Source organism: Homarus americanus, unplaced genomic scaffold (genome assembly GCF_018991925.1).
Source record: "Homarus americanus isolate GMGI-L3 unplaced genomic scaffold, GMGI_Hamer_2.0 scaffold41366, whole genome shotgun sequence".
In the NCBI taxonomy this organism is placed as follows: Eukaryota; Metazoa; Arthropoda; class Malacostraca; order Decapoda; family Nephropidae; genus Homarus; species Homarus americanus.
In genome coordinates, this window is record NW_024723541.1 from 3826809 (window position 1) to 3839132 (window position 12324).

Sequence of the window (12324 nt, forward strand, 5' to 3'; positions counted from 1 at the left end):
ATGATGCAACTCCTGCCATGTGTTTCCATTGCAACATATTTTGTATTTTTCTAAATCAAAATCCCTTTGCAATATACTTTCTTCCATCGAACTAAATTCTCATTGCGATTTATTCTCTCCAATTACATTCTGTTTTTCAATGCAACATACTTTTTTCCATTTTTCCCCATTGCAACCTATTTCTTATTAAAAAAAATTATACTGTAATATATACTCGTATACCAATACAACATATATACACACCATTGCAACATAACTACTGTCGTATCATATTTTACATTGCAATTTATTTATCACGTAACACCTTACTTGATTATTGTTATTGTGTAAAAGCTAAAGATCTACTTAAAATACGTGGTTATAGATCTTACTTGTTGAAGCACAAATGTAGACACAAACAACAGGGTTCTTAAGGAGTGAAAATATAGAATTTCTTTTGATTTTTTAAAGTTGCTTCATGTAGAAATAGGCAAACATTACGTGAAGATCTTAAACTATTGATGCATTAATTCAGTATACATCAGAGACAACAACAGAGGTAATATCTTTGTAAACTCGTATTATTGTTGTTGTTGAAGGCTGCTCATTGACCCTATTAGATGAGGGACACAGCACAAAAACATCAGTACAGTGGAATCTACATCTATTAGGTCCCGATATAATGAGTGTAGTCCGTTAAATGAAGGTTTCGTATATAACGGATTTTTATTTAAGACTCTCTTCTATATAGTCCATTAAATAGAGGTTCCATATATAACAGATCTTAGATGGAAGTGTTGCAGATGTGTGGCAATATTCCAGGTGTGTTATAGATGTTGCAGGTGTAAGATGCAGGTGTAAGGAAGGAAAAAGGGAGGGAGGGATGAAGGAAGGGAAGGGAGGATGAAGGGAGTTGAAAGGGATAGGGGTACTGTGGGTAGGAGGGAGGAACGGATGGATGGAGAGAGGGGAGGAGAGAGAAGCTATGTGTGGGAGGGGGACGAGGAAGAGAGAGGGGGAGAGAGAAAGGGGGAGGTGTTATGGGTAATAGGGGAAGAGGGAGGAGAGGAAATACTGTGGAAAGGAGAGAGAGAGAGAGAGAGAGAAAGAGAGAGAGAGTAGGAAGGAAGGAAGGAGGGAGGGAGGGAGAGGTGGAGAGTGGCGCCTGAGGGGAAGAGAAGATGGAGAGGGTGAGTTGAGAGAGAGAGAGGCAAGAAGGCGCAGGAGGTAGGGCAGCAGTGTGAAGGAGAAAGGGGCAGTGTAGTAGGGCAGCAGTGGAGGTAGGGCAGCAAGTAGGGCAGCAGTGTGGAGGTAGGGCAGCAAGAAGGGCAGCAGTGTGAGTGTAGGGGCAGCAGGTGTGAGGTAGCAGTGTGAGGTAGGGGCAGCAGTGTGAGGTAGGGCAGTGTGTAGGAGCAGTAGTGTGGTAGGAGGCAGGTGTGGGGTAGCAGAGGTAGGGCAGTAGTGTGAGGTAGGGCAGGTAGGTGTGTGTAGGGCAGTAGTGTGTGGTAGTAGTTGGAGGCAGGGCAGCAGGGCAGTAGTGTGAGGTAGGGCTGTAGTGTGTGGTAGGGCAGTAGTGTGAGGTAGGGCAGTGTGGGAGGTAGGGCAGTAGTAGTGTGGGTAGGGCAGTAGTGTGAGGTACAGTAGGGGAGTGTGAGGTAGGGCAGAGGTGGAGGTGGTTGTAGGCAAGTGTGTGGTAGGTGAGGGGGCAGTAGTGTGAGGTGCAGTAGGAGGTACAGGGAGGTAGGGCAGTAGTGGGGTAGGGAGTAGGTGTGGGCAGTAGGGTAGTGGAGTGTGAGGTAGGGCAGTAGTGTGAGGTAGGACAGGTAGGCAGTGTGAGGTAGGGTAGGACAGCAGAGGTAGGCAGTGTGGTAGGGCAGTAGTAGACAGTAGGGGCAGTAGGTGTGGGAGGTAGGGCAGTAGTGTGATGTAGGGCAGTAGTGTGAGGTAGAGCAGAGTGTGAGGTAGGGCAGTAGTGTGTGTAGGGCAGTAGTGTGATGTGTAGGGCACAGTGTGTGAGCAGTGGGCAGGTGGGGCAGTAGTGTGGTAGAGCAGTAAGTGGGAGGTAGGGCAGTAGTGAGATGTAGGGCAGTGGTGGAGGTAGAGGCTGAAGTGAGGTAGGGGCAGTAGTGTGATGTAGGGCAGTAGTGTGTGTGGGAGTAGGGGTAGTGTGATGTGGGGCAGTAAAGGGGAGTGTGAGGTAGGGCAGTGAAAAGTAGGTATGTAGGTAGTGTGCAGGTAGTAGGGCAGTAGTGGAGGTAGGGGCAGTGGGAGAGTAGTGTGAGTGTAGGTAGTAGTGTGAGGTAGGGGTGTGTGTGGTAGAGCAGTAGTGTGAGGTAGGCAGGGGCAGGTGAGTGTAGGGCGTAGTGTGAGGTGGCAGGTAGGGCAGTAGAGTGTGGAGTGTAGGGCAGTAGTAGTGGTGGAGGTAGGGCAGTAGTGTGAGGTAGGGCTGAAGTGTGAGGTAGGGCAGTAGTGTGAGGTAGGGCAGTAGTGTGAGTTGGAAACTTAGACAGGTGTGTTTATGGATGACTTACCTGGTGTTTATATACAGGTGTAAAAACATTGGTAATTGGATGACACACTGTGAAGAACAATAGACAATAGAAACTTTAGTATTTAACTCTTACTGTCATGGCTGAGTTATTACCCTTAGCAAGAATACAGACGAAGACGAGGTTGTTACAATGTACAGAGACCTTCACTGTTTCGTTTACAGGTGATCGTCATATAAACATTCCATAAGTCATTACATTGAGATATTTTGTTTTAATATTGTTTTTCTTTGATTTCATTGTGTGTTTGTTATTGCGAGTTTTCTTTTGTCGAATGTAAACAAACACAGGGCTCCCACACTGCACAAAACCTGACGACCCCCAGTGTAATGCACTAGCAAAGTGGACTGTACAATCGCTCAAATAAATGATGTCACAATGTCCAGAAACTTTCAATCACGTGGAACATAATTTTGTGAAATATTAACAGAAATTATTAAACACTAAAACAATTTTTCATAAGATTATTGTAAGATAAAATTGCAGTTAAAATTTTTCTTATATTTTCAAACGAAATATAACAGCAGATTATCTCTCAGGGATTATTCATTAATTATCTTCAGCTGAAATGAGTATCGAATATAAAGAATATGAACTGAAATAATATCCACATACTCACCACATTTATCATATCTTTACTGAATACGTAAAACGAATATGTTTCCATAATCACCGCTTCGATGAACGATAACGTAGAACGGGGAAACATTCATAAAACGCAAACCTTTGAGCCTTGTCATTAAAAGCTAGGGATTGGGATATGGCTTTTCTATAAACCCATCTGGAAGCCATTTTACCTGCCCAATTATTAGTAAATACCAAAAAAAAAAAGGTTAAACACTGAAATTCAGCTCAGGAGTACACTAACATACCACCTTCTCACAGTGACTACCACCACCACCACCCTTAAGATATTGTTACCAGACGCCGCTGTTTGGACTCACCTTCAAACCGATTACAATACCCGATTACAATGAACGAAGTGTGGGAAATCGGGATATTATCGAGCGTGTAACAGGAAATATATATAAGTTGAGGAGGAGGGAAACAGAGGAGAATGCCATGATATAATGAGGATACGAGAAAGTCAACATGATATACTGTACTCGTATTAAGTGTTTAATATACAAGCGTCCTACATATCCCAGAACCCTCCTACATATCCCAGAACCCTCCTACATATCCCAGAACCCTCCTACATATCCCAGAACCCTCCTACATATCACAGAATCCTCCCACATATCAAAGAATCTTCCCACATATCACAGAATCCTCCTACATATCCCAGAACCCTCCCACATATCACAGAATCCTCCTACATATCCCAGAACCCTCCTACATATCCCAGAACCCCCACATAAATAAGAATCCTCCCAAATATCCTGAACCCTCCTCCCATACATCCCAGGAACCCTCCTGAACAAGAATCCCAGAACCCTCCTACATATCCCAGAACCCTCACTCCCCAGAACCCTCCTACAGTCCCAGAACCTCTACATATCACAGAATCCTCCCACCATATCAGAATCAGAATCTCTCCTACATATCACAGAACCCTCACATATCAGCAGAACCCCCACATATCCCAGAACCCTCCTGCACATAACCCAGAATCCTCCCACATATCCCAGAACCCTCCTACATATCACAGAATTCTCCCACATATCACAGAATCCTCCCACATATCCCAGATGCCTCCCACATTTCACAGAACCCTCCTGCATATCACAGAATCCTCCCACATATCCCAGAACCCTCCTACGTATCCCAGACCCCTCCCACATAACCCAGAATCCTCTCACATATTCCAGATCCTCCCACATATCCCAGAACCCTCCTACATAACCCAGAACCCTCCTACATATCACAGAATCCTCCCACATATCACAGAACCCTCCCACATAACCCAGAATCCTCCAACATATCCCAGATGCCTCCTACATATCCCAGATGCCTCCCACATATCACAGAACCCTCCCACATAACCCCAGAATCCTCCCACATATCCCAGATGCCTCCTACATATCCCAGAACCCTCCCACATAACCCAGAATCCTCCCACATATCCCAGATGCCTCCCACATATCCCAGAACCCTCCTACATATCCCAGAACCCTCCTACATATCCCAGAACCCTCCCACATAACCCAGAATCCTCCCACATATCCCAGATGCCTCCCAAATATCACAGAACCCTCCTACATATCCCAGATGCCTCCTACATATCCCAGAACCCTCCCACATAACCCAGAATCCTCCCACATATCCCAGATGCATCCCACATATCACAGAACCCTCCTACGTATCCCAGATGCCTCCCGCATATCTCAAAACCCTCCCACGTATCACAGATGCCTCCCACCAATCACAGATGCCTCCTATATATCCCAGATGCCTCCTATATATCCCAGATGCCTCCCACATATCCCAGAATCCCTCCCACACAAACCAAAGCGCGAACACACAACTAATACGTTGAAAATCTGCCAATTCTGACTGTCACTCGACACACACACACACACACACACACACACACACACACACACTTACACACACACACATTTGCCGCGCCTCTAAAATATCAATTTGGCTTACAAGACACTAATACCGTGGAAAGTGTGACAGCGTGGGAGACGTTACAGAGTGGGAGGCGTTGCAGAGTGGAGGGTGTTGCAGAGTGGGAGGCGTTACGTTACAGCGATGAAAGTGTAACCGTATAATGAATAAAAAGATCAAACCAGACCATCTTTATATCAGGTTTATGGTGATAACTTTCCTTCATTACGCTTTTATAACCTCATTTGTTCTCCCCGGATAATTTGTTTTTATCAACATAATGATAAAATTCAAATCATAGATGAATGTAGTTATAAATAATTACTTATTAATTATTTGATTATAAAATAGACAATTGTGACCCTAGTTAGGAATAATAATAGATGGTTTGGTGTTTTAATGTATATATTATAGTTATTCTTTTGTTTCACTGTTGTCGGGGTCGGCGGCTAGAGGGTCTTCATTCTCCGCAGTTACAGCACCTTTTCTTCTTGTTTTAACTCGTATTTTTCTTATTATCGATTATCATTTTCCATTTGGTTATTTCTCTTCTTCGTTTATATAATTCTTCTTTATATCTGGTATTCTTCTTCCTTCTCGTCTCCGTAACCCGATTTTGTGTGTGTATTTTTAGGTAATAAACAGCCACATTTCGAGTGCTATACAAGTCAATATTGGTTCGGCACAGCCTCTCAAATTTGGTCTTACACAGCTTCTCAAGTTGACGTGATACAACCTCTGAAGTTGGCGCGCTACAGTCTCTCAGTCTTTGCGTGGTACAGCCTCTGAAGTTGGCGTGATACAGCCTCTGAAATTGGCGTGATACAGCCTCTGAAGTTGGCGTGATACAGCCTCTGAAGTTGGCGTGATACAGCCTCTGAAGCTGGCGTGATACAGCCTCTGAAGTTGGCGTGATACAGCCTCTGAAGTTAGCGTGATACAGCCTCTGAAGTTGGCGTGATACAGCCTCTGAAGTTGGCGTGATACAGCCTCTGAAGTTGGCACGTCACAACCTCGCAATTTAGCGCGATATAACCTCTCAATTTGGTGCATTACAACTTCGCAATTTGGCATTCTACAGCCTCTCAAGACGACGTTCCACAGCTTCTCCAGATATTATTGTTCAGACCCCTATGTGGCCCACCGCTCATATACAGGTAAAGCATGGTTACCTGTCCTCTGTTTTCCTGTTATTGTTTGTGTCGTCTCTCTCCCTCCTCTTTATTTAACCCTCACGTATACTAAAATCAAGATTAAATTAGGTTAAGGTTGAATTAGGTTAACGGTTAAATTAGGTTATGAGTTATATCAGGCTAAGGTTAAATTATAGCTTGATATTAGGTTAAGGTTAAATTCGGCCAAGTTTTGGTTAAATTTGGTTAATATTCAATTAAATTAAGTTATGAATAGATTAAGGTTACTATGGTTGTGTTTGGTGAGGTTAAGGTTATTTTGAATATTTTTGGGGGGTTAGGTTAGGTTAGGTTAGGTTAGGTTAGGTGTGTATAGTTTTAGCGAGACTTATTAAATATAAAAGTTTATTTATATGTTACTCTTTCACCATATACTCCTCGAATCTCTTGTTTTTTTGTTTGCTTATACATATTAAAACGGGTGAGTGTTTTTTTTTTGTCTTATTAAAACGCATTATTGTATTTGTTTGTCCTCATTAAAACGCATGATTGTTTTTATTTGTCCATATTAAAACGCTTGATTGTTTTTGCTTGTCCTTATTAAAACACATTACTGTGTTTATTTGTCCTCATTAAAACGCTTGATTGTTTTTGTTTGTCTTTATTAAAACGCGAATTTGTGTATTTTTGTACTTATTCCGTAAATCAACAGTGAGGGACGGCTGCTGTGTGTCTGAGGCTTCTACAACTTATACTTTCTTATACTTTTATACTGTTTTAAACTCTTTAAGTAAATAAGTGAACCGCGATGCTACCTAGTGTGACCATGAACTCTCTACTTAAGGCTGTCTTTGTACTTATAAGGCGTTTGTAAGTGTATTGTTGTATTCGTTTTGTGTTGAGTTATCTGGCACTGAGGATTGTCTAAAGATATGGTGCCATTTATACAGTATATCGACCCGATTAGTGGCACCTTGACACTGTGCCAGCCCGCCTCGTGGTACACCTTACTTTGCTGCAGGTGTGTGTGTGTGTGTGTGTGTGTGTGTGTGTGTGTGTGTGTGTGTGTGTGTGTGTGTGTGTGTGTTTATCGTTTTTATACATCAACACACGAAAATATTCCAGTAGTATACCTGCTACCCACCTGCCCACTTTGTCATACCTTATACTATATTTCTACAATGTATAATTAGTTCTTTATTTCAGTCTCCAAATTGTTGAATTGTGGTTTTAATGCACACACACACACACACACACACACACACACACACACACACACACACCAATACAAAGAACAAAATACAAATTAATTGATAATTATTTATACTTATTAATAAGTGACACAATCGCCGGGTTGATGGAAACGTTGGCAGCGGTGAATGTAACAGTGAAGGGACAAGTAGTGAGACGCAGTGCGACCCTAGAGAGCGAGGAGGAAGGCTGGCGCACTTGGTATTTACGGTAGGATAACGCTGGCAGCATTGAGGTCCCTCGCCACGCGCCAGGTGCACCAGCCCACCTGCCTCCCGGGCTATGACACACACACATTATTGATCACTGACTGAATTACCCCTGGACCAGCTCCGCTTATTGTATCTTAGTCACACGTGGGCCTCTGTACTAATGCTGACTTTACTACTTCAGAAACACCTTATTCTGGTTTGTGTTCTCAGTTGTAGCAACAACTGTAGAGCTTTATGTCGAGACTCTTTACTTAAGGTAGGAACGTGGAGTAGCTGAGGCAGAAATAGGTTGTGATGTATGGTGGAGCCTCACAGCTGGCGGGAGGCAGAGCGACTTCTTCCTCACCGCCGCCGGCCGCACACGCCCATCTCCTCCCTCCTCCCGCGTTCACCATTTGTTAATGAACCACTGACCAGGCCATGCACGTCGCAGACCCTTCACTGTTTATATAAGTCACATAGAGTAACTGAATATTCACTTATAACGATCACTTATTACATAATATAACGCCACTCGTGTCACCACATAACACTCGTCGACTGGCGGTGTTCCAGTAATTAATACTCAGGAATGATTTCACGTGACTGACTTATATTTTACCTATAATCTAAGACGCCAACACGAGTACCTTAATATATCCAAAATCGCATCAAGGTCGACGTGTTACAAGGAATATTTACCATTTACTTACCGTACATAGTGATGTGACACCTGCCGCCTCGGTGGTGTTATAGACACCAGGTGACCCTCCCACACACTGTTATTGTCATCACGTGTGGCCACCGTCACCTGTCACTGGGCTGCCTGCAGGCCACCTCAGCTGCAGACTGACGCCCCGACCCAGCGTCCAGCGTGTATGACTGAGTTATTATGTTCTCCCCTTAGTTCACCGACGCGTTAAACCACGGCGAGACGATCAAGCTTATGTCCTCATGAGTGTACCTACGAGAGCTGGTGGTCCGCCCCGTGCAACACTTACTTAAACTGCCTTTATAAATCATGACCCGCAGTTTATTATCATGTTAATGTGGTTGTTGAGATATTCTAACTATGAGATCAAGACATTGTTGACAACCATCAACTAACACTGAAGTACTGTGACTGTCCCTGCACAGTGTCACGCGTCTGGCACACCAAGTTAAAATGACTCGTACACTAAAAGCTTGTTGTAAATGCCAGCTGCTACATTGATATGATTAAACGAATCTTAACTTCTTTATGACTATTATATTAATATTCTTCAAAATGTTAAATCCTACGTGTTAAGAAGTTACCGGGATGCTGACCATGTTCATTACTTAACAACAACTGCTTATTTTACCTCCCCTACCCCACTGAGGTAAATTATAAGAGCGTTATTTTACATGTTGGACCAAGACCCACCCTGAGACAGGCTGCAGCTCGTAGCCACACTACTTGTCGGGTTCTGACTTGAGACCTTAGCAAGGCTTGCAGGACGAACACGGCGGAAGGCGACGCGGAGTGCGTGTGTCCTCACCCAGGGTTAGCGCGCGACTGACTCACATGGGCGGGCGCCCCGCCTACCACCACTTCCCACACTCATTCTAGGCCCGCCCATTCGCGTTGCCTTCTTCTGCTATTGCAATGTTCACGAACCCTTCCATATGACCCCAGGAACACATACAAGCTCCATGGTAGAGAGAGAGGCAGCTATGGTGGTCATTCTGGACTGAAAACTAAGGCGATGTGGCCAGGAAGCAGCAGTATCAAGAGGGCCTTTTCAAGCAAGGTCTCGCGAAACGTGTGATTTATGATGTGTGCCCCGCCTCCTGCGCCACCTCCCTGCTCACTTCTGATGCGCCTTATGCTGCAGCTCCTCCTCCCCGCTGATCTATCTCCCCACCTGTGGGCTGGAACCCCTTTCCCCGGTCCCTTTCCCTGCGGTGTCCCGCACCTCCTTACTCTGGCCAGTGTTTTTCCTGTTGTTAGTTAATTAGCTATAAATTCCTTGCCATTATCCCTCCCGCCGGTGCGCTAAGTTTGCCTGGCGTGCAGCTCCAAGCGCGGCCCCTGACAGTAATGGAGGTCGTGGTCGTCTCCGGTTTAATATACTACACACAGAGGCGAGTTTGCGGGCATTGGTTGGTGACCCAGCAGGGTGAGGGCGGCCGTCACCTCTGACCCGGCACCTGGGCTCCCCCGGGTGCCTGCAGGGGCCGGGGTGCCAGTGCTCCCGGCATCCCCTCAATGACCTCCTTAAGTTATGTCGCGGAAATCTGGAGGAACACCACCGAGGTAGAATAATGTAAACTGAGTGTGTTACAACTTGACGCTTAAACGCAAAGGTGCGTATGTATAGGGAGCTTCTTAGCCGTGTTTGGCCGGAACTTCGTCTCTGGCATAAGAAACATTATACCTACGTGTGTGTGTGTGTGTGTGTGTGTGTGTGTGTGTGTGTGTGTGTGTGTGTGTGTGTGTGATGCCACTGTGTCATCACTTCTTAAAACAATTGGATCAAGCTCATTGTTAAAGGCACTTGTCTATCACAAACACTTTTGATGCCTTCTCCCCCCCCAGAGAGAGAGAGAGAGAGAGAGAGAGAGAGAGAGAGATCATCACAACCATCTATCGTAACATCCTTTGTGATATTCATTTATTTTGTCACGTTTCATCACCGTAGCTTAACTGAGACACATAATACACACTATTGATGTCAGCAGGTTACTATTGATGTCAGCAGGTTACTATTGATGTCAGCAGGTTATTAGTGTTGTTAGCATGTTACTATTGATGTCAGCAGGTTACTATTGATGTCAGCAAGTCATTAGTGTTGTTAGCATGTTACTACTGATGTCAGCAGGTTACTATTGATGTCAGCAAGTCATTAGTGTTGTTAGCATGTTACTACTGATGTCAGCAGGTTACTATTGATGTCAGCAGGTTATTAGTGTTGTTAGCATGTTACTATAGATGTCAGCGGGTTACTACTGATGTCAGCAGGTTACTATTGATGTCAGCAAGTCATTAGTGTTGTTAGCATGTTACTATTGATGTCAGCAGGTTACTATTGATGTCAGCAGGTTATTAGCGTTGTTAGCATGTTACTATAGACGTCAGCGGGTTACTACTGATGTCAGCAGGTTACTATTGATGTCAGCAAGTCATTAGTGTTGCTAGCATGTTACTATTGATGTCAGCAGATTCAGGGTTCACACAATGTATTTATGTATGGATGTATGTATGTATGTATGTATGTATGTACGTACGTATGTATGTATGTATGTATGTATGTATGTATGTATGTATGTATGTATGTATGTATGTATGTATAAGGGTTGCAGTTTCTTATCAATAACAACAGGACACGACAGACCACAAAATAACTCTCTAAATTACCTGGTTCACATTTTTCCCTTATTTACATAATTTTTTTTATACCTGTAACACTACACCGAGCTTTTAGTTTTAGTTTTCATGTTAATAAAGTTAATGAGCGTTAATGGCTGGAATTAACACATGTATATAACTTGATATTTTATTCTCTGACGCGTTGTGACATGTTGTGGGTGAGGGGGAGGGAGGTTGCCACTTTGTATTTTTGTATTATTATTTTTGTTTTTATGAGTGGAATTCTCTACGCCAGACGAAGGGAAGGATATTACGTCTGGCGAAATATTCATGTCTCTCGGTCTGTTGTGGATTAAATGAACTGGATATAGTTGATTAATTGTGACCTCTAATCACCCAGTTAAGAATAATTAAAAGATTAGTTGTTTAATTTTGTTTGTTATTATTATGTAGTATTGTTTATATTTTTGTTCTTACGTTTTGTTATTTTATTTTGTTTTTTTTTTATTTAATTTGTGTTCATTATTGTTCCGGTATTTTATTATTTTTATTAAGTATTTATTTGTTCATTGATTATTTAGTTTATAATGTGATTTGTATTTATTACTTATATTAATTGTGGACTTTTAGACATTAGCGTCACTAATTAATCCAATCTAATCTAATTCAACCTAACTTAATCCAACCTAATCCAACCCAACCTAACTTAATCCAACCTAATCCAACCCAACCTAATCCAACGCAACTTAATCCAAGCCATCCTTACCCAATTATCCAGGTACATCGCTAAGGTAATTAAATCATCAGCTACGGTGTCTAATTTTCAGGTAAATTTCACGATTAGTCTTTATTTCTCTAGCATCGTTCCTATATATTGCCTTTACTTACATGGACCTGGATATCACAAAATTTTATCAATTTAGACAAAAGGCCCTCTCTCTCTCTCTCTCTCTCTCTCTCTCTCTCTCTCTCTCTCTCTCTCTCTCTCTCTCTCTCTCTCTCTCTCACGCATCAATATCGACTTCCAGTTTAATATTGTTCATCGTCGACTCTGCAGTGCTCTTGGTGTTCTGAGAATAGAGTAACCCAGGCGAGGTGTTCGGATACTATGTGTGTGGATATTGACGATTTTCTTTACCCGGTTGTCTTGGTTCCTTTACTCTACCTGCCTAGTTTTTACAGGTGATGAGTTCCACACCTGTCAAGTCTTCTATGTGTGTGTGTGTGTGTGTGTGTGTGTGTTCACCTGTTGGCTGGGCCCTTCATTACGTTCGGCAGGTGGGTTAAAATGTTCGCCCATCTTCCTAATTTAGTAAGCCATACGCTTGTACCAC

The 12324-nt window shown here is 43.2% G+C and overlaps 1 protein-coding gene across 3 annotated transcripts in view; it reads right to left on the minus strand.

Annotated features, from left to right (window-relative positions):
• LOC121863575 (lachesin-like) overlaps positions 1-9206 on the minus strand; it is a 50871-nt gene extending 41665 nt beyond the window's left edge. The window contains exons 1-2 of one of the 3 annotated variants that reach the window (XM_042362289.1): positions 9065-9206; positions 8373-8632 (exon numbers count right to left, since the gene is read on the minus strand). The gene's annotated coding sequence lies outside the window, so the exon portion shown is untranslated. Of the gene's footprint in view, positions 1-8372; positions 8670-9064 lie in introns of all 3 variants that reach the window. The other 2 variants (XM_042362288.1, XM_042362290.1) reach the window with 2 other exon arrangements.
• Between the last annotated feature and the right edge of the window lie 3118 nt (positions 9207-12324).